This window comes from Electrophorus electricus, chromosome 4 (genome assembly GCF_041902795.1).
Source record: "Electrophorus electricus isolate QZ-2024a chromosome 4, ASM4190279v1, whole genome shotgun sequence".
Classification (NCBI taxonomy): Eukaryota; Metazoa; Chordata; class Actinopteri; order Gymnotiformes; family Gymnotidae; genus Electrophorus; species Electrophorus electricus.
The window spans coordinates 30,540,568-30,564,000 of record NC_137500.1 but is presented as its reverse complement, the minus strand read 5'-3'; the positions used below and the strand labels follow the sequence as shown (position 1 = coordinate 30,564,000).

Genomic DNA, 23,433 nt, shown 5'->3' with positions numbered 1-23,433 from the left:
AGGTTAAGTAGCAGCTTTAAAAAGGCTTACATTCACACAGGAATACAGAGCATAAAAATATAAGACATAACACAAAACAGTCTGGCAGACATTGCTATTCAGTACAAGAGTCAAGTGGTTATATTAGTTATATTTTACCACCGCGAGGACTCCACAGAAGAAGAGATGAGAATAAAATGGGGACGTGCAGCTTCAAACTGCTTATGTCATCTGCCACTTATTGCATCCACATACACAAATACCACAATCAGGGAAGCAGGCCAAATGACCCAACGCAACCAGGGCTCTCAAAAATGCACAATAAACTCAGTATCTCCCATGTCTCCTTATGTGGGGGACAGGGTTCATGTAGACACTGAAGATGGATGCCTGTCAGAGCACATGCAGCTGGTGGTACCAGTGGGAGCATGTATCTGACATCAACACAATACACAAGGCAGTCGGAATCAGGTTAACAGCCTGTGTGTGAGAGTAAGTGTGTGTCTGTACGGGTCGTGTGTGTGTGTGTGTGTGTGTGTGCGTGTGTGTGTGCGTGTGTGTGTGCGTGTGTGTGCGTTCGAGCTCCTTAAACATACTTTTGCAGTTCCAGTGCAGTTTCCTTCACTCATGGCCTGCTCACTCTCCGTTACACACATCAGGTTATGAGAGTCACGCAAACTCTCCTGAGCAAACTGGTCAGGCACAAATTGCACACTTACACTGAAGTCACTGCACAAACACACGCACACACAGTTTCTGTCTATGTATACATAATCTCTGACATAGAATGATTAACTCTGCTAATCAAATGTCAGCATTTTATTAGGTCTCCTAACAAACCTTCTCACAGCAAACACACCGACTCTGACCCTGTAGACCCTGGTCCTGTAGACCCTAGTCCTGTCCTGTAGACCTTGTCCTATAGAATCTGGTCCTGCAGACTCTGGTCCTGTCCTGTAGTCCCTGAGCCATCAGTTTTGATCCGGAAGCCCCCAGTCCTGAGCCCAGTTCCTCCGCGTGGTCTTAGCTGCCTGTAATGTTTCCTGGTGGACAGAGGGACCAGCAGGGATGAGCCATGTGCTCAAAAGCACCACATTAAAAGAAGAGGCCAAGAGCACAGCTCTTGGTGAGAAAAACACTGTGGAGTACAGATGCAGCAATCTCTCAATTTCAGGCTGAGTTTACCCATAATCTCACCGATCACCATCAGGCCTACAGAAGCATAGCTGCTAACATCCTCGGCTGGCTAAGTTTGAAAACTAATCCTGCATCCCGGTGTGCTTAAAAAAAAACCATACCTTTAAGAGACATCTGAAGTTCAGAGTACACCGTGGGCTGGTGAGAAGAGTAATCGCCTCCCACAGTGTGTGTGTGTGCGAACCTGGCATGAGCCAGCGTGCGGTGTAGGGAGCCAACGATGAGACGGAAGAGGAAGGGTTGAGCTGGTGAGGACTTGCACGAGAGACCCCCAAGAGTGACCAACTGCTAGAGCTACGGATCCCCAAAGTTTCCAGAACTTTGTAGCTGAATTTAAAGTGTATGTGTGTATGTGTGTCTTTCTCCACACGCTCTCGCCACTGAGCCATTTGACCTTTCCAGCGGATATGTGCACATATTGAGCTTGTGCGATCAATTTGGAAGCTAAACACTGAGCAGTCTGAGAGAAAAAGAAACCTTGAACCAGCAGACGCTGGCCCGAGCCAACACCTCCACACACACACACACACACACACACACACACAGAAAGATGCAGATAGACAGAGAAAGTGATAGAAGGAGAAATGGAGAGAATACATGCCTGCACCTGTTGGTGTGTGTCCATGTGTGTGGGTGTGTCTGTGTGTGTGTAGAGGGGGGTGTGTGTGTGTTTGTATTAGCTTGGGCTATGGGAGGTACGGATCAATACAGTGTGCTGAAGTCCATCAGCTCCCAGTCAGTCAGGTCTGTCTGAGCCGCTGTGGGGGTTTCTGCACGCTGAACACAAACAAGGGAGACACAGTCTGGGGCATACCAACACGGCACGGGAAAACCACGCGGCTCTGCCCTGTCTTGGACGTGCGGTCTTTCCTGCACACCCATTTCTTTTCACTGCCTGCGCCGCTAGCATGGCAGCAGCCATGATTTCTCCGCAATTATGATATTGATTACGTGCAGGGCCGGGTGGCGGAGCGCTCCCCATGGGGCCGGCTCGCTCGCTATCGGCCCGAACAAACAGACAGGGGAGACAGAGCGGGGTTAAACATTAACCTTCACGAGCGGCCACATCTCACACACCCACCCACACACGCGCACACCGGAGGCACAACTACTCGCTGCAGGTAGTGTCCGGAGTGCTTGTGTTCTATATCGAGATCCATGTTCCTGAAGAGGAGAGATCCGTAAAACATAATCACGGCTCTGTGTCTATTTGATTCTCCACAGCAACCCTTCCCTGAAACACACCAAAGAAGCATCATGGCTGTCAGATTTGTGTTTTATATCTCTCCGGCCAGGCCAGATTACGGGCAGAAAAAAGCGCGTAATCTGGCACAGTCCCAGTTCTGACACCTCTGAGCTCCAAGCGCTACCGCTGACTTCTGGTACAATTACTGTTCCAGCTCCATTTATCTCCCGGTCTACCTCTCTCAGACACGACTTGTCAGTCAGAAAGACTGGATCCGTACCTCATCATCATCCCCTCTCTCTCTCTCTCTCTGTCTCGTCCCGTCTACCCATCATGTTAAACCATGCTCGCTCGTTTTTGGTCGACAGGGGATGGGGGGATGTCTCCAGGTGTGTGTCCCTGCACTCTGAGGGAAGGCTCTGCACTGGGAGAGACGTTATGGTTGTTATGGTGATGAGAAAAAATCAGTCACATCCATGACCTGCTTTTCCTGCTCATTAAGATAGGGTCGAAAGGTTGAAAGGTCGAAAAGCCTCCCCCCGTCTCCCCGTTTTACTTCCCCTCCACGAAGGCGCGTTATCGTATTGCTTCCGCCTGCCGTTCCAGCACCGGCGACCGCGTGGTATCCAGGGTGGTGCGTGGGTGCGCTCGGGAGAACGGCTACAGGTGACGGCAACGCCGGGAGGGCAGCCAGCAGGGTCTCCGTCTCAGAGCCACTCACCCGGAAACCCCTTCATCTGCTTCTGGCTTCAATGGAAAATCAAGCACTCGGTGCAGATGACTGGTTCTAAACGTTATCTTTACGGGAGGTCCTGTGTCCCGCAGGGTTGTTTAAATCGGTCTCTGCTGTGCCACAACTCTCTCACTCTTTCTCTCTCTCTCTCTCTCTATGACTCATGTGATTCTCCTTTAGTGGTATCCTGCTAAATGAGGCATGTCTCCCTGGTGCTGCGTTTCCCAGTACGGCCCTAACAACAGTTACTCTGGGCACAGGGTCAGTCATGCGGAGGGTCGGTGGCTGGAAACACAACAACACGACTGTCACGCAGCCAGCCGGTACTCAGCACAGGAGAGGCGCACGGCCCGCTGAGCAGGACCCGGGGACCCTCGCGTGAGCGAGGTTGCCCGAGGGGACCAACTCCCCTGCCAGCTAGCAGAGGACAGTCTGGTGAACTTGTAAATCGGTTACTCACGTTCCTTTGTGACCTATGACCTTTACTAAACGAAGACCAACGTCTTTATGTGAGTGTTAACCCAGCGGTACATGAGGAAGACACGGTACGGCATTCCCTCGAGGTCAGACGGGCACGAGCGGACTCGACGGGGGACTCGATGGGGAAATCAGCGATGGTGGTTTCGGCCTAGAGACGGACCTGTGTCGCTTGGAGCGAGCAGGTGGCCTGCTGAGAACAGAGCTTTTTCCCGCGGGCCGTTAAGAGCTCCTTGACTGAAACGCCATTCACGCTCAGTTTTTCAAAAGCGAGAAGTCGTTGAGTGGGGGAACAAACGTGGGCGAGACGAATGACGGTGTCCGGCGACGCTTTCAATCGAGACCTCCCCTCGTGCTGCGGGGTCACGAGGGTCCTTGAGCAGCGTCGCTCGGTGAAGAGCACAGAAGAGTGTGAGAAAGTGTGAGAGCCCAGTGGGGGAGGTGGGGAGGTAGGCTAATCACTCCTCATAATCCTGAGTAATGCTCTCAGCATGGAACCACAGCACAATGCATGGGCATCTCTGATGTATTTTACCGATTATGCCAGAAAAGGTACCTAAAGAGTTTTTTTTCTCTCTCTCTCTCTCTCTCTCTCTCTCTCTCTGTCTTTCTCTTCTTCTCTTCCCCACCCTTCTCTCTCTACTTTTCACACTCTCTTGTTTGGTCTTACTTTCTCTTGCTCTCAGTGTGTGTGTGTGTGTGTGTGTGTGTGTGTGTATGCGCGTGTGCACGAGTTTAGTCAGGAGTTTTTGTCTTTCCCTGGCTTTGACTCACACTTTGACTCTTTGACTCGTACAAACATATGACACATCATGAGGGGTGGGTGGGGGGGTGTACCTCTATTAAAGTAACTCCCCCCCCCCCCCCACACACACACACATCACCCCCACCAATACAGCTTCCTCAACCTCACTTTTTAAACAGATTACCACAAGGACCATTACCCTCTTGTTCTGGGGCTTGTCTAGGCCTATAAATGGGGCCCTTGTCTGTTGCCCCTCACTCCACCTCGTGAGAAATCGGGGTGAAACCGTGTGGCCCACGGGAGGAGGGGGCACCTCGCCCGGGGGTCCGAGTCCTCCGTCCACCCTTTGTGGGTGCCCCACGGTGTCACGAGAGATCTTGTGACAATGGCTATGGTGGGGGGGAGGGGGCCACAGATCACAGAGGTGGGGGGCCCTGTGTGGGTCCGGTGCGGAGTGCTATTCGCCGCTCCAGGGTGGACCTCCCAGCGGTGCGCCAGAAGAAATGAAGCTGCCCGGCCTCCGTCACGCGCCGGCCAGGCAGAAGAGGAGCAGCATGGCTGAAGACAGCTCACTCGCCCGTGCCGAACCAACTAAGACCACAATGGCAGTGAATTATGGCCACACTGTGAGCATCGATCCCACACGACCCCAGGTTTGAAGTCCCAGAGTCTTTCCACTGACACAGTCTGCGCCCAACCTCCTGCTGAAGGATGAATCCCAGTGGGAGAACGCAGCTGAGGCATGGGAACGGCGGAGAGCGCGGCATTCTGGGTCCAGTGGTTTGTGCTCTTCTGATGACTTTTGGGTGATGTGTGACTGTCGCTGTCCAGGGTGCTGCCAGACTAAGTGCACCCTCCACACCCGGTGCCTGTGACCAAGGCCCAGCAGGGCGAGGTGACAAAGACCCGGGTACCACCTGCCCTTACACTTTTAACCAATGGGATTTCACAACCGCACCTGTATGAACTAAAGGTTAAGGTATGAACTACTGCTGGGTCACACAATCTTTCTAGTCACACATCAGGTCTAATATTTCTCTGATTTGAATCTCTTGTAGTTTGCATGAATATTTAGTGAGATCTGACCACAATTCTTACTCTGCGCCTTTTTACACGTTTCTTCATGCCACTGCCCTCCCAACTGCCCAACCACAGAGGTGAGCCCCACCCTAGCATCTCCACCCAGGCTTGGAGCTCCTGCAGACCCAGACCACTGCTGCGCCCGCCTCTCTGAGCTGAGCCGAGACCGAATTAGAAGGACTCTCCCTCAGCCGAGACCGGAGACGCATGCTTCCCTCCGCTATCACTGGGAACGGCAGAAAAAACTTGTTCAGGGGAGAACAGAGCAGCCCGATAGCGTGAGCGCCATGACGGCTAATTAAATTAGGCATCCCTTATTAAAAGGGGAAGTTAGCCTAACACTTTAATCCCAGCGACGCCATCAAAGGCGGCAGAAGCAAAATAAAGAGGAAAAAGAAAACACACAAGCCTGTGGTTCTAAATTTCTGCACCTTGCATGATTCTGTCTTCTCGCGTCCTGGCGCCTGACACAAAGAGAAAGAGAAAGGGTGAATTTGCAGGGAGATGCGGAAAAACAGGAGAAACACGAAAGATGTTTAATGAGTTCTTTAGTCGTTACTTAATGAAAAACCTGCTCTTCTTTTAACCTGCAGCAGTATCCCAGCATCCCTTGCTCTCAACAAAGCTCCGCGCAGACCCATTTTGTGCGGTTTAATCCAGGCATCTTCTCTCTGCTTGCCTGCATCTGCATTCCGATTCATTCTGGACTAGTGAAGGCCCGACTAACTGTAACGCGGAAATACATGCGTGCCGGTGGAACAGAAAAGATTTCACTGCTTTTGTGAGCTCTCAGACTGAGAGAGGGGGAAAGAAAGCACAAAGGATTATCATACATTTCCATCTGTAAACTCGGCAGGAGTTTTAGAAGCCATAGAAAGAATGACAGAACTTTCCGATTTTATGTCAACATAAAGAAGTCCCCCCACTGTTACAACTGAAAGAGGCAGCTTAGGACCTTCAGCCGAGGTTTCTTTATTCAGCAGGTGGCATGGTCCTCTGACTGGGGTCAGAGGTTGCGCCAAACTCATGGAAGACTGGGAGGAATATGAACGGATGGCCTGTTCTCTCTCTCTCTCTCTGAATAGAGAAATAAAAAGACAGAGAGATGGAGAAAGAGAAGTGAAAAGAGGAAGATGGGGTGGAGAGCCTGTCCTCCTCCGTATGTAAAAGAAATGCTTGACTATTCATCAGGGATCCCCGGAGAGTTCATTACCAGTTGCTTCCTGGCTTAATTGGCTAAAAATAAGAATTTTGCCAGTTCTTCTCCCAGTATCCCTCTCAGTCCCTTTCTCCCAGAGCACATTCCCTCTCTCTCTTTCTCTCAGCAGTTTACGCGGGGTGTTTTTTGTTGTTGTGGTTCTTATTTTTCCATCTTCTTTCTGTTGTCGCTTTTCTGGCCTAACTGCATCATTTTGAGCATCTGCTCCAGCTGGCAACCGCCACACACCAGATTTTACAATTGGCTAATTCCAGCTTTTTGGCTGGACTAATTGTCATTGGACAAGGAAGAGAAAAGGTTTTGCTTGAGCGAGCGAGGTGTTGGGGAAAAAAGGGAACCATAATTCATTCATGCAGACATTATTTAAGGAGTTAAAATTCAGGAAGATAATGGCTGAAATTGTAACATGCCTGAGAGGGAAGGAACCAATCGAGACGTCCGCCTGCTGCTCCTTAATAGAAATAACTAAGTACATTTTGAATTTTCAAAAGCAAACACATTGCAAATCGTCCCAAGCACGATCGTCTATCATGTGACCTTCCCGTCAAAAGCAGCCATTATGATCTGAGGTTATTTTCTGCCTCATTACTCCTATTGGTCAACAGAAAGAGCCAAAACAACAGGGCAAACGGACTACAGCGAACCCGAGATGTGTTTTACATCGTTACTGTGTTCTTATTCCTTTAAGCCGAGTCTGCGTTTCTTTTCGCTCACCCGCCCTCCGCATACGAAGCCGGAGCAGGCGCTTGTCTAAGGAGACAGACGCCCTGTGTCCCGCTGCATCTGCATGTATGCGGCGCGGCACGAAACGACTGGGTTTGAGTGCGTGACGCTGACGTGTAATGACCCCGCGTTCGTCTCTCTGCCAAGCGAGACCGAGGCAGAGGAGGCTGGGATGGGGGTGCGGGTTGGGGCGGTTCTGGGGTGCGGGTCTGGGATGGGAGGAGGGGGTGGGGGATCCATGGAGCTGCCAATCGATGGCCGGCCCGTTCGCAGCCCGCCTCGAATCCACCCACCCCCTCCCCTGCAAAGAGAAAACCTGTTAGCCATTTAATTACATGACAGCGAGGAGATATGGCTCATGACCCGGCCGTGAAACCTGGGCCGCTGTAGCATGACGGCAGGCTGTCGAGGGAACCGAGGCCAGTGTGCGCTGAAATGCCGAGGCAGGCTTTTCCTTAAACACAATTTTTTTCCTTTCTTTCCCAGGAACAATGCACTGAGCCAAACAAGGAAGGAAGTGCACTTCTGGTCACAGTCACGGCATCGGCATCCGAAGCAATTAAATAGACTGGCTGACTGTAAGATCACTAAGGAGACATAGTATTTATAACAACTGAAAAGGTTTTTCTCTCGATGGAATGCCTCACCATGGACTGTAAACTGCTGGGCACCATGACGTGGCTCAGCTGCTGCACTGTAGTCAGTTCACACGCTGCTGCCCACTGTTTCCCTGTCAGTGCATCCTTGATTTCATCGGATTACAGCACTACTTCCATATTAATAATGCGCATTAGGAGAAAGCACCATTATCACGCACAGACACAGACGTAAGCCTTGAAGAAAGGATGTGTCTGCTTTTCATAAAATTTGTCATGCCACATGATGCAGGCCTCCCCTTACGTCCCATGTGGGAAATCTTGCCTGTTCGTGTTCCTCATTCAGTCAACTTCCTGTTATCCGGTTGACAAAACTACTGGAGTAGCGCGGCGGTGCTAACTGGTCATATAAGTGCCCCGCCCAAACTGTGCACTGCAGGCTGTGGCGGAAGTTGTACTGCGAGTTAAAAAAAAACAAAACTGTGCATTAAATAAAAATGATTAAAACAGGGATGAATATAAACGTACATCTTTTACACAGGCTTGTTTGAGTAAGACTGTAAAGGACCCTTTTTATAACAACTCTTAAAACTGCATTTTGTTCAAAAAGTTACTTAAGCAGGCATACCCATCAAGACCACCAAAATCTATTTACATGTATTAATACAGATATTAATAAATATCAGTTTGATATTGATGGGACATCAATTGTTAAGAAAGAGCAGTCTCTTACAATAAGCCCACCATGTATTTTAGTATTAAAATTAATTTCTTCATTACTTTCAAAAAGGTGTCAAACATTAGACATCATTCTTTCGTTTCCTGTTTGATATGTAAGATGTTAAATATATCTGATCCCTGCACTGTCCTCTTAACACTTAACACCATTAACCCAACAGTCCAACTGCTAGCAGTCTACCAGTAAGACCATCAGGGAAGAAACGGTTTCATCTTAACCAACTAGCCAAAGATTTAGTCTAGGGTTCGACGTCAGCCATGTGAGCTGAGTTTTAGTATAAGGCCTGTTTTTGTACTGTGTCCTCATTTTTGGTGATTGCTAAGATAAAAAAGCCCTACCACCAACTAGGTTCTCAATGCAGAGAATGAACCTTCTTTCAACGCATTCTACCGTTTCTTTCAAAAGTGGAAAGGAGTGTTGATCGGATATCTATAGCACCACCAATGAGCCAAAATAATCATAATAATAATAATAATAATAATACTCTAATGGAGCAGCTATGATAAACAGGCAAAATGTGATGATACTACTTTCCTTGTAAAACACATTTCTAGCGTGGAAATGAACTTTGAGGACTAAAACAATATGAACTGCTTTGCTGATAATATGTAAAAATACTCTGTTTATTGTCTGTGAAGATTTACACCACCATAATTTTGTTTCCATCTGTTTGGTTCCCTTTTTTATCTTCCCGTGTTCTCCCCGTCCTCGCGCTCCCGTGCTCTCCCCGTCCTCGCGCTCCCGTGTTCTCCCCGTCCTCGCGCTCCCGTGTTCTCCCCGTCCTCGCGCTCCCGTGTTCTCCCTGTCCTCGCGCTCCCGTGTTCTCCCTGTCCTCGCGCTCCCGTGTTCTCCCCGTCCTCGCGCTCCCGTGTTCTCCCCGTCTTCACGCTCCCGTGTTCTCCCTGTCCTCGCGCTCCCGTGTTCTCCCTGTCCTCGCGCTCCCGTGTTCTCCCTGTCCTCGCGCTCCCGTGTTCTCCCTGTCCTCGCACTCCTGTGTTCTCCCTGTCCTTGTGCTCATTTTTCCTGCATTGTTTTGGTTCTCTGGCCCCTAGCCACGCCTTTCACCTGTGTCTACTCTCTTACCCGCCAACATGTAATCTGCCACAGGTGCCTGGCCACTTAAACTTTTTGTTGCTATAAACTACATTTGTAACATTTTAAGGTAGCATTTTACTGACAATTTCCATTACCTATGTCAACAAACATATTTAATGGTTAAAGCAATTTTTGTAAAAAATCACTTGCTTGTAGCTGGTGTCACTCACACACACACACACACACACACTCACACACACACTCACACACTCACACACACACGCCCACACACACACACACGCCCACACACACGCTCACACACACGCTCACACACACGCTCACACACACGCTCACACACCCACACACACGCTCACACCCACACACACACGCTCACACACACACACACGCTCACACACACACACACACACGCAAGCACACACACACACACACACACACATTTTCCCTGCTCTTGGTTTGAACTGGCACCCCACAGTCATTGCAAAATTTCTCAACGGTGCCCCAGCAAAAGAAGTGGTAGCACGCTAGTGCTTAAAACTATGCGGCTTCGCCACCAAACCTCTGGCACGCCACAGGTGCCTGGCCACTTAAACTTTTTGTTGCTATAAACTACATTTGTAACATTTTAAGGTAGCATTTTACTGACAATTTCCATTACCTATGTCAACAAACATATTTAATGGTTAAAGCAATTTTTGTAAAAAATCACTTGCTTGTAGCTGGTGTCACTCACACACACACACACGCTCACACTCACGCTCACACACACGCTCACACACACGCTCACACACACGCTCACACACACGCTCACACCCACACACACGCACACACACGCACACACACACGCACACACACACACACACACACACACACACACACATTTTCCCTGCTCTTGGTTTGAACTGGCACCCCACAGTCATTGCAAAATTTCTCAACGGTGCCCCAGCAAAAGAAGTGGTAGCACGCTAGTGCTTAAAACTATGCGGCTTCGCCACCAAACAGTGCAGAACGCCACTGAGCAAGGGCCAAGTCTGCATTATGCATCAATCACATCATTCCATCATTCATGGAGGGCGCTGGCAGAAAGCGCCAGAAGGGCCCGTGTGTGCGAGGTGCCGAGCTCCGGAATCTTCTACACGCCGGTTCTCCTTCCAGATCCGACCGGTCTCTCACGGATAATGATAATATTTAACAGTTGCGCTCCACAAGCTCTGTTTACTCAGAATAATGAGGAGTGAGAGTTGGAAGTGCAAAGCGCGAACTTTGAGAATCGCCGTCTGACAGTGACAGGAAAGGAAAAAGTAATCGTAGATTAAAGAAAGTCACAGAAAAGGGGAGAAGAAATGAAAGGACTTAAGGGGAAATATGACAGTGCGACAACACCTAGAAGCAGGCGGGCTGGCATGCTCCAAAAGCTTTAAAGAAAGAATGTGCTTGTTGCTGTTTGGCGGCATACATCATAATAATAATAAAATAATAATATAATAAATAATAATAATAATAAAATAAATAAGACCGCTAATACGCCCAGAAGGAAGGATTTGAATTAATATGCAAAGCTCCTATGCAAAGCAGTGAGGTGACGGGCTGAGTGTGAGCAGGCTCTCGCATTCTCCTGACGTGTTCTGCTTGTGTCCTGGTCAGCATGCGCAAATCTGCAGTCGGATGAGTAACTTCCTGCTTCTTTTTTTTTTCGCCTCGCGTCACAGCTCAGGTGGCGGCGCGGGTCTGCGTCCCGTCTCCATCTCTCATCCATCTCAGCCGTACATACAAAGCACGCGCTCCAGGGCGCCTCTGCTCCTCGTGCAGAGAGGGAGTGAAAGGGAGAGAGAGAGAGAGAGAGAGAGAGAGAGAGAGATACAGCTAGTGGGTCCCCATCCATTACAGCGATGTCAATCGTCGAGGTCTTCCGGAGCTACCAGGGACATCCTGACAGACAATTAAAGCACGCGGAAAGACAAAGAGTCGGCCTCGATGCCACCCAGAGGAGACAGATCTCCACACGTCAATAAAAAAGGCGAGGCAGACACATGGTCTGAAATGGCCCGTCTTCCTGCACGGAGGCAGCGAGGCGAGTCGCGAGGCAGAGCTGCAGTTGTTGGCAGGAAAGAGGACCCCTTCTGCCGTGATATCGGAAGACCAGGCGGGAATGAGAGCGGGGCGCATGGCCGCAAGCGCCTCGCATCCGCCTTCCGCACTTCGGGTTCCACACTTCTGTTCTTGAGAGTCCTGGGGGCACAGTGACTCATGGGTAATCCGTATCACATGATGAGGGGCAAGGCCCCGTAATTCACCGGGTAAAACAAGTCCGCTGATGGGGGATCTGTAGCCCATACATAGCATCTGTAAACAGAACCATAAAATCTGATCTCAGATCAGCGTGTATGGATAAAACCCCAGATCGGTATGTATGGATTAGGACTTGTGCACTGGGCTGCTAACCACAGACGAGACTTGTATGTCTTGGTTCACCACGTTACCTGGAACACAGCGTGAAACACATTCTCTTCTAATTAGTGGCAGCGTCTCGGACTTGATCTCAGCCTTGTCAAAATTAAATGACCTTTTTTAATTGAGAATCATTGTTCGGTCCTAGGCGCTGGCCGTCACGCCATCGCTGCAGGTGCAATCACCCCTGCACGCAGTCTCAGCCGAGTGGCGAGGCACCGACGTTTGCGCTTTAACTGACCCGAGCCCCAAGCAGGTGCTGTTTAAACATTGGCTCTCTGAGAAAAAAAAAAAAGAAAAGAAAAACGCATTCACGGCCTTTGCCAGAGCAAAAAAAAAAGCACAGACGTGCCTTGCAAGGATGGAGGAACGGCACTTCAGCGGGAAGGAGAGGAGAGGTCAACTGCTACAGGCCTGCCATTCATCAAGAACTCCAGCAAGAGCTAACAGCAAAGCACTCAGCCTCGGTCTGACTGACAGTCCACAGGAAAACACACATACACGCACACCAATCTTTCTCCACATTCCAAACTCCTTTATTACCACAACTACCAGATTGTATTACATTGTGTTTTATAACAATAGCATGAATACATTTTCAAAAAATGTTTTTTTGAGTGCCATTTTAAATATTAAAAAGGTATTTAACAAATGATTAAAAATATCCCGCCCCTTCATAAAAAAAGTCAGCGCGCCCGGTTTAATCCGGTTCTTCTCTGAGTCCTGTGGCATCTGTCCCAGAACCGGGCTGTGAGCCAACAAGAGGCAGACAAGCTCAGGGTGGGGGCTCCCTGGACCATTCTCATTCATTCAGTTAAACTCAGTGTTAAAGATCTGTTCGTTAATAACTGAGTTGTGCGTATATGTTGTGGTTTTTTTGCAGTTATCGGTGCGTTATTAGTTGTTAGTGTTGCGTGTGCTGTTTAATGAACCGTTTCCCATTTCCCCTATCTTTTTTCTGTATTGTTGAATAGTCAAATATTTTTTGATGGGTGGCGTTCTCTGGGTCTTTTTCCACGCTGGCGCTACCCTGGTGTTGGAAGAGGCTCGCAACAGCTGAGCTTGAAACGATCGAGTGGTGTGTCTACGAACTTGAAGGCAAAGAAGATGGAACCCGATGGAAGGGGGCGCCAAGTGTTACGGCAACCAGTTGGCAAGGTGGCTGTCAGTCAGTGGACTGCTCCAGAAGAGGTGGAGCCTACGGCGAGTGTGGATAATGGGTCTGCATGATGGGTCTGCGGGCAAGGTCGTGCAGGAGGAGTTAGCATTAGAAAGCACTGCTGCCCGAGAGCTGACGCAGTGCATGCAGCTCGCCTTGCCAGCTTGCGCTCGATGAGCCGAACGTACAGTGCCGATGCTGGTCACCATGGCCACTGACTCCGGGAACCGTAAAGTGCTGGTAGCCATGGATTACTTCCCAAAGTGGCCCAAGGCAGTCCCAGACCACAGCTGAGCCCCCACAGCGGAGGGGGCTGGCACGGGAGTTCTTCTGCTAGTCTGGCCTACCAGAGGAGCTCCACAGCCACCAGGGGCACAACTTTCATGCCTGGTACTGCCAGTATGCCCCTCCATTGTGCAGGAGTCAGCTGGATTTACTCTAGCCCTCCTTATGTTTGACCACACAGCTCGTATTCGGATGTCCGGACACAGAGGTAGACAGCACACCTGGAGTGGATTACACTGCGCACCAGCTGAGGAGTCACCAGGACAGCGCCAGCACTTAAAACACATGCTGCCAGGGATAGGGACTCTTTCCGGGGCAGTGGTGTGTCTACTCAAGGGCCTCTGTGAGGTAAAGCAGCAACAAAGAGAGGTACTGTACCAGGTCTACACCAGGTCTGTACCTGGTCTATATCAGATCTGTACCAGGTCTACACTAGGTCTACACCAGGTCTGTACCTGGTCTATATCAGATCTGTACCAGGTCTATACCAGGTCTGTACCAGGTCTATATCAGATCTGTACCAGGTCTATACCTGGTCTATATCAGCTCTGTACCAGGTCTATACCACTATACCAGGTCTGTACCAGGTCTATACCAAATCTATACCAGGACTATATCAAGTCTATACCAGGTGTGGAAGGGGCCTTGGACAGTTGTGGTTCACCAGAACCAACATTCCATACTAACCCCATGAAGGAGAGACTAAGGCTGGAGGAGGCTGAGTGGACGATGCTATAGTAAGGTTTTTTGTCTTAATTACCAATCTCCAGGAAAACCATTAGAAGACCAAAAGCATATGGTTTTAGAACACAAACACTGCTCTGAAGCTCCTAACCTTCTGTCTCATTCCCTCGGCATTCCTGGTTTGACTGACATCAGTGCAGTACTGACACACAGTCAAAAACACAAAGAAAGAACAATGTAGTCATTTCTGCTTAAAAAGGCTTTGCCTTCTGTCTTTTACCTCAAATAAACGTTCTCACTCTGTTTTTTACTTCTGAGTGGGGAAGGAATGTTTAATTGAGGAGGTTTTTTTGTGGTCTGTGTGTAGGAACTCTGAGGGGATGGAAACTAATTAAAGATTATATTAGTACTTGTCTTCAATAGGACTATACCCAGTCTTGGCTAAATAACCTTGGAATGGGCCGTACTTCTAACGGAACAATATTTCTGTGGGTGGATCACAAACACACACACGCGCACACACACACACACACACACACACACACACACACACACACACACACACACACACAGTTCATTCAATCCTTAATTAAGCTTAAAGATGAGGTTTGGGTTTCCTTACATGGGTATCAACATATTGTGCTGAGGGCAAGAGAGAATATGAAAGAATAGGAAGGAAAGAGAGAGTGGGAGAGAGTGAGGAGGTGGGGTGGGGTGGGGGGCCAGGCAGACCCCTCCACACCAGTCTGGCCTGCTTCTACAGCCATATTGTTTGGGCTCCCTGTAATGAGAAGCCTGCTGTCGTGCCGACTGTGGTTGCTGTGTTGTGATTCAAATGAGGTCGGCATTCTGCCCGCCCCTCTGCCAACACCATCCTTAATTGTCTTCTTTGATCTGTGGCTAATTCTGCTAATTAGGACCTCGTTTTCAAAGCTGAGCGTTTTGCTTTGCCGCCGCCGAGCAGAGACGCCGGCCCCCGTCCCTCCCTACACCCTCACGCAGAGCTGCAGCGGGAGCTCCCCACGCGCGCACGCACACGCACACGCCACACGCTCCCTTTCCGCGGCCACTCGGAAACGGGGGCCTCCGCGTGACAGGCAGATGAGCAGTCAGAAGCAATCAGGCTGCATGGCTGAGCACAGATGCTGCTTCCGTCCTCCGCGCAGTTGAGAGCGGACAAGCACCAGAAGACGGACTCGGATGTTCCAATCAAACTCCTTCAACCACCCGTGGCTTCACTGCTTTAACACACACACACACACACACACGTACACACACACGCAAAGATGCGCAACAGATCCTGATGTCCTATTAAAAGTAACTAAGCAAAAGCTGAAATAGTCTCAGTGAAGAATTGCAGGCCCCCAGGTTACACACAGGTCTACATGGTTTATGCACCACACACACACACGTGTGTGTGTGTGCGTGTCTGATGTGTTACATTAAAAACACACACTCACACACACTTGGCATAACAGTGTACACAGTATACACAAGCTCACTATATCAGCACATGTGAGGGTACATACATGCGTTTAGTGACAGAACTACATTGCACATGAAATGGTTACCATCAGTAACTGGCTTCTCCTCTACTAGACTATAACAAGTATGATTTCTTTCAGTAACATCACCTGTCAACTCAGTTCAGACCGAAACCGGCAACATACCAGCACAAACGAATGTGAACCCTTTGAATTGGCTTCTCTGTTTGGGAAACCGTTCCCCTCTCGGGACACTGCTGTGCTGCTGGGACGGAAGAAATATGTTCCCTGAGCAGGCCGAGGCTCCACACTTCCCATCTCTCTCCTTCCCCTCTCTGAGTCATTAACTCCTCTCACCTGCAGGCATTGCTCCTCAGACTGTATACGAGCCTAGGGGAATTCCCCTCCGCGCCGATCGGCTCATGCAGAGACGGAGGGGAAGTCGAAACCCGGGAAAGTCACAGCAGCCCCGAAGAGTGGCGATTTCTCTTCCCTTTGGGTGAAATAAAAGGTTGCAGGACTACAGTCCTGGAGACCCCCCCCGAGTCCTGCAGAAGTGGAAGCCAACCGGAAGAGAAGGGTGATAATTAGCTGAGGGGTTGGAGCGGGTGCACTCGGGCAGGGAGGTGTTGAGCTGTCTGTTACCAGGATCCCAGCCCAGAGGAGAGCCTCGCTTAAGAGAAACGTATCTTAGACCACAGTGAGCCTGTCAGTGAAATAAGCAGGTGTCGCAAGGCACTGTGACACAAAACATATAGCCATGCCCAGGGTTGGAGCTAAAAATGCTAAACAATTAGTTTGATTGATTGCCTATTTGTCTGTCTGTTTGTTTAAGCAACCTCTTTCCTTGGACAGGCCTTGCGCTAAATCCTAAAAATGAATCTTTTCAAATTACATTTGAAAACAATTTGTATCACCTAGTTGTCACATGAAAAACACTGAAATCTTTAATCTAGGTGTTACGGGTGTGGTCTGTGGCAGCTGAACCACATGCCTCTGGTCAGGATAGTGTATCAACCTCCTGATGCTCAGGTGAGGTGACCTACATCTCCAGTGATCAAGGAAGTATCACTAAGGACACAGAATTTGAAAAAAAAAAACACACCAATAACTCAGGACAGAAGTAACCAAAGACCAAAATGATTAGCCTTTGGAACTATTGCAATGCTGATAACACCAATATCACAAATTACCTTCTACAGACCTGCCTAGAGGTGCTCACATTTTATTGTTATTTGTTGTTGTTCTCAGTGTTATTTAACCTGGGGAGCTGTAATACGACTGGCAGTACCAACAGATACTCCTAATGGCTCCAACACCTGCTCCGACAACATTCCAAACCCCAGACTTCTTGGGTCACTTTCCCAGACCCCGAGTAAGCCTAAAGCTAGACAAAGAACACCTCCACTGGTGATTAATCTCTGGCACTGTGGATCCAGGACTGGGATTAATCCACGTTCAATAAACAGGCTCTCGGGCTCGCGTTCTGTCTATGGGCATCTTTCTTTTTCTTGGAGTTTGTTCCATGCCACTGTCACCTCTGGCTGGCTCTTCAGGAATTTCGGGAGCAGGACAGATCCTGGTCTTTGACTACAGCGTACTGAAGAGCTGAGGGACCTGTCAGAAGGCTTTAACCTGGATCAATACTAATCACCTCTAATGGACTGCGAAACTGTAGCTTGCGGCTACATCTAGCTTTTTTTGTTAAAAAAAAGGAATATTACTCCTTAGGTTTGATCAAACTGAATCCATTACACCCTTGGGCTATATCTCTTATTTGATCTTATGATGATTTAATGTGGAAATCTTTGCTCCCCTAAGAACACCTCACACCACCTTTGTTAGCCGAATCTCAGTTTCCCACTGCTATAAAATCTCGCTTGGTCAAAACATCCCAAAATGGCCACGGCCCCTTTGGCTTCTCGATACACGCATAAACCAGGACTGGTGAGCCGAACGGACCGAACGCAGGCGCAAGCGGGAAGTGGAGGCGTCCTCTGTAATAAAAGTGTGTGCAAGCAGCGGAAACCGTGGACGCCCGGCGGGAAAGGGGTGGAGACAGTTGCTAACCAGAGCACGGACCTTTAGCCTGGATCTCAGCTTGACAGATACCGTCAAACCTGGTGACATTCCTTAGTGCGGATAGATGGGGAGGATGTGCATGTGTCTCTGTGTGTGTGTGTGTATGTTTGTGTGTGTGTTTCAAGAAGAGGGCAGAAGGGCACACTTTCTACAATGCGGAATGCCACTGCCAATTTGCAGCAGACAGCGGTTCGAGGATGCACTAGCGTGGCGGAGGAGCCCCCTGGCCCTCGCACGCTGGGTGCCCAAACAAGCATGTCTCTCTCTTATTCATGCACTCATTAGCATCCAGCTTGCCTATTAGAGCTAGCACTTCTACATTGCCTGGCCTGGTGATGGGACAGCCTGCCTGTTAAGGAGATATTCCCTCCTGTAAACCTAATGCTTACTCTGCAAGCTTCCTTGGTAATGTCCTCAAAATTCAGAGGTTTCCGAGGCACATCTTAAAGGTTCGTCAAGGCGGCTGTCGAAGAGGAGCAGGAAATGAAGGATGGTGTCTGAGCTTCAGCCTGAATCCCATCACAAGTGGCAGAAAGTCTTAAAAGTCTTAAATAGCTAGATTGGGTTGCTCAGAACAAAAGCCACAAAAACAACAACAACAACAAACAACTTTTTTTCTCAAAGGATTGTCACAAAAAATGTTGAGTTGGAGCTCATCTGGATGCTGGAGGTCAGCCTGAAGCTAGAGAGGTCGGGGTGTCGTCTGGTGGAGTACAAAGGCTGGTAAGCGCAAATTAGGAGCTTGAGCAGGGTCATATATTGAGGGTGGAGCAAATCGAAGGAGTGTTTTCTTGGGTATCTTGTGCTAATTAATATTGTTGAGGAAATGGAGGGGCAGATGGCAGCAAACAAGGGGCGACATGCAACTTCCTCCCTGCCTGCCTCTCCGATGGCACCGGAACATTCCGGAGGGACCTGGTACAGATGTGGGACTTGAGGGCCAGTGAAGCGCACCCCAGCTTGCACTTTAATTGCCTTCCACTAGAGCCTCACACACACACACACACACACACACACACACACACACACACTGGCTTGAGTCACATATATAGCCATGACTCCAGGCAACGATTTGGAATTTGAGCGACTCAGCGTTATGCTCAAAAACGCATCTCGGGCCAGTCGTAGCCACAGGGCAGAGGCCTGCTTGAGTGACCTGTCCTGAATATTGACAATGCTCATGTTTGGTGAAGAAGTCCTCCTGGATGGCTTGCTCCAAGCAGGAGCAGTGCTCCTGATTGGTGAAGAAGGCACCGTATGGCTGGCTCGCTTTGAGCGCTCACCCACAGCCCTGGGAGGACGGACGCTAGTGTGCGACGTGTCTGAGGGAATTTCCTGGCAGGAAGCGTCGTGGATACTGGAGATGGACAGACGTGGAAGACAATGTCTGGAAAGGTGTTTGCCGAAGCGGGCCGGGAGGAGCTCTGATTGGTCAGGCCCTGTCAGGTTCCGTCAGCTCTGGATGGCGCTGGTCTCCTTGCCTCGTGACAGACGGCAACAGAGCAGGTCAAGAACAGTCGATATTCCCTGTTTTACTGCTTATAAGTCCATTGCAAACTAATAAAGAGAAATGACTATTTTAAAAGATCTACTTTATTTTTGGAGCAAAGTTTTAAAATCAAGTGGTTGGTAGAGATAAATGGCTTGTATGCCTTGCAATTTATGCAAAATAGAATCTGAGAGCTAATAAAATTTACAATGACTCATTTAAGAGTGTATTTAAACTTTTAATAACTTATACCCATCTATTCTCTCCGTTTGCTCTATTACACAACATGAGTGTGTGTATGTGTGAGAGAGACAGAGATCCTCTCACAGGAGATGGGCTGGCTCTGAGCTGGCCCACGGTTCTGTGCTTGTGGGGAAGAGGCCGAACTTGCCAGCAGCCCCGAGGATGCAGTGCGTGAGTGCCCATTAGCCTGATGGGAGCTGGCGTCTTGGCAGGCCAGTGCGCGCACACAGAGCCTCCTTCTCCCCGCCGCTAATTAAAACCGCCACACGTGGAGAGCCGGGCCCCGCCGCTGGTCGCCGCGCGACCAGGAGGCGGTGGGCGGAGCAGAGCATTCTCTCTGGTGAGCGTGCCAGCTAAGCATCACGGGCAAAGAGAGGATGACCGGGAGGACGCCAAGGAATTCGCGGGACGCGATCGGTGTGAACATACGTGGCCGTGCACCATGAGAACCACCTGGCGTCGGGCTCCAGTTGGAGGGACTGAAGTGGAAAACCTCAAGGCGGAAAGGCTCCAAAGGCTGAACAGTGGAGGAAGTGGTTCGTCGATTTAACAAGAGGCCTAAAACGGCGTAATCTGCTGAAGGGAGGGCCAGTATCTCCGGCAGGTTCCCACTTCCCCAATAAGCCTGTTTGACAAAAGACGGTGTCTGATACGAATGTTTTATTCATGCGCCTGCCTCTGCCACTAGCATGTCTGTCAGCGGATGAAAGGAGAAACAGGCGAACCGCATCCTCCCCGATCGCAGGGAGGATGAGTGCAGAAAGGCGGTCTCGCGCTCTCAGACAGAATCAGCTGACGTCGCAGCGCATCCGCAGGCGTCTGATTTGAATGCGACATCTACAGTCAGTGGGGACCCGCTCCCCAACTCTTCCACCCCCCACCCCACACCCCCCCCCCCCCCCACACACACACCTCTGGCAGCCTGAGAATCCACCGGGGCCAGCAGGGACCAGCGGTCCGGTGGAAGCCCACTTACTGCCCGAATCAAAATCGCTCCAATTAACAAGTTGGCACCTAAGATTTGGTGCCAAAAACATCAGCTTCCTGTCTTTCCCTCAGGCTGCTCTGAGCACACAGCCATTGCGACAAACAGGTGAGCCAGTTCACTGCAGTGTCCTGTGCCGGTCCTTGGTGGACTCAGTGCACCTACTGGTCATCCAGTACCGATAACGGCGACGGCCCAAAGAGATGAAACAAGACTGGGAAAAAGTACAGGCCAAAAACACGGCAACGACAGGTGGCGAACAGCAGAGAGGCCCAGGACTGCACGAGCGAAGAATGGAAAATCGTCATGGCAGGAATTCCTATTCATGAAGGTTTGCCATACATGTTATGCATTCAAAATGCAGGACAGGTGAGGTTTGCAGAGCTTTCTAAACAGAAAAGGCTTCTGGCTAATGCTCTGGCTCCTGTGCGTCACTGTGCTATGTAGAGTGAACGCAGCCTTTTGTGAATTAAACCTTATTATTGTTAATTGCTCTGTGTATCACTGACTTACTAGGCAAAACACCAATTACACCAATTACACAAACCACAAGAATGAGCTTAATGTTATTATACATGACAGTCACAGACCTGAGCACTGTGGTACCGTTACAAAGAACCGGCTAAGAGGAGATGCAGCTGTAGATTCAAGATTTAAAAAGCTTGCTGGGCAGCTGAGGTATTCGGAGGTGAAAACCTTCGTACAGTTGCTACCCAGCATCCCGGCCGCAGACGCGGCACGCCGGCATTCCCCTGGAGCCAGATTCAGGCCCCGTTCTCCACCGCATCTCCAGCCACTCTCTGGATTCGTTCTCTTCTCCGCTCGGCCCCGTTCACACCAGATCAATTGCCGCCTGCTAGCCAGAGGTTCAGAGAAGCACGGCCTTTGGCCCTTGACACCTCCAAGGACCGGAGCGCGAAAGAGCAAGAGAGAACAGGGAGGATGTCAGACGCTGAGGGGCTTATCCAAGTAGGGCTAAAGCTGGCTATGAAAACCTGCCTCAAATCCTTCACTGGCACGGGGAGAGTTGGCTTAGAAATGGTGTAATTTACATGGAGGGTCATCAGATTTATGTGCGACACGTACACACACATGATCGCTAATAAAAATCAGACTCACGTATAAAGAATCTTGAGAAAATGTCAAATAAGGTAGAGCAGATGAATGAATTTGTTTGAATCTAGCACACACACACACACACACGGTGGTGGATGGGGGCTTTTCTCAGTTTGCCGTAGTTCCTAAATCACTACTGCAGCAGCAGGTATCAGTGCACCAAGCAATGAGGAAAAGAGAGGAACAAACAGAGGGAGAGAAAAAGAATGAGAGAGAGAGAGAGAGAGAGAGAGAGAGCGCAAGTGTGAGATACGTGGGTGAGAGAGAGAGATGTAACAGAGGGTGCAAGAAGTGAGCAGAAGAATACAGAGATGAGCCAGACAGTGAAACTGAGCGAGAGAGCAAGAGAGTGATGTTGGCTCTCTCAATGTCAGAGACTGAGTGTCCCATGGAAGGCTGGGATACAGTGAGCGAGGGAGCGAGGGAGTGAGGGAGCAAGAGAGCGAAGGAGTGAGGGAGCAAGAGTGATGTTGGTTCTCTCAGTGTCAGGGACTGGGTGTCCTGTGGAAGGCTGGGATACAGTGAGCAAGTCAGAGGCAGGGGGCTCCCTGGGGCTGCGGCTGATTAATTGAGCTGTCCAAGCCCTCTGATAGCGGCTACTTTACCCTGGGCTCTTGGGAAACTTACCCCCGTCCACATACCAGCGGGGAGGGAAAAAAAAACTCACTTTTGCCTGTTACTCTGCAGCTAAAAATAAAAGCTTTCCCTCTGCATCTTACTTTAACTTACTCTCTCTCTCTCTCTCTCTCTCTCTCACACTCATCCTACCTTACCAGCCTCTTCACCTTGCCAGGGGGTTTAATGACTGTGGAGAGAGAGGTAACAGGACAGACAAACAGCGGGCACCCATCACCCATCACTCTGTGTCTCTCTCTCTGTCTGTGTGTGTGTGTGTGTGTGTGTGTGTGTGTGTGTGTGTGTGTGTGTGTGTGTGTGTGTGTGTGTGTGTGTGTGTGTGTGTGTTCACCCCAGAACCCACAGCTAGGCCATCAGTGGTATTCTAAGATAAAGCACTGCTGTCTCAGGTAAACGGCCACAGAAGGCAAAATGCTGCAGTGTTGACACTGGGCAAAGCTCAGGTGTTTTGTCATGTCAGGCCTAATTCTAGTGCAAGGGTCTTTTCCCTTTCTAACCTTTTCTGTTTGTGCCTGAAAAAAAGAGGAACGCTTCCTGGAACACCCTAAAGACGTCCTGTAGTTCACATACTCTCTGGAGGAGCTCCATTGACTGTTTTCAAATAAATCACGAACAAATGTTGCAATATAGCTGTCACCTGCGATCTAAGCATGTCCAGTTTCCAGCCAACACTTCCTGACCCGTCATATCCGTAACAATTGAATCTGCAATCGTTTGTCACTGTGTGTTCATCTCTTGGCTCAGTCCCCCATGGTCTGGATCACTGCAGGTTAAAGACCATTAAACTCTTACATGGAACAACCTTACACTGCCAGGCTACCAGGGTCAACTGTCTTTCTCTCTTTCTATGTACCGTTCCAGTCCATGTTGCTTCTGCTCTGGGGCAAGATGATGACTGGGCAGGGCAGGATGGGGAGGTGGAGGATCAGGGCAGGATCAGGCACCTCCAGAACAGGCCCTTCCCAGCATGCTCAGTGCTGAGGCCTGTCTTCCTCAGGCAGGCCCCGGAGGGTACTTGCAGCGTTCTATTCATGTGGGGTCTTGACCTTTAGCATTTAGTCCCTTTACTCTTTTCTCATGACCTCCTGACCCTTC

General features: G+C 49.7%; 1 protein-coding gene across 8 annotated transcripts in view; it reads right to left on the bottom strand.

Annotated features, from left to right (window-relative positions):
• Positions 1-23,433, bottom strand: part of erbb4b (erb-b2 receptor tyrosine kinase 4b) — a 240,489-nt gene that overhangs the window by 209,614 nt on the left and 7,442 nt on the right. For 2 of the 8 annotated variants that reach the window (XM_081713213.1, XM_081713212.1), the window contains exon 2: positions 820-1,022. The exons of 5 other annotated variants lie outside the window; for them this stretch is intronic. The gene's annotated coding sequence lies outside the window, so the exon portion shown is untranslated. Of the gene's footprint in view, positions 1-819; positions 1,023-1,277; positions 1,690-23,433 lie in introns of those variants that run through there. One more of the 8 variants, XM_081713211.1, reaches the window with a different exon arrangement.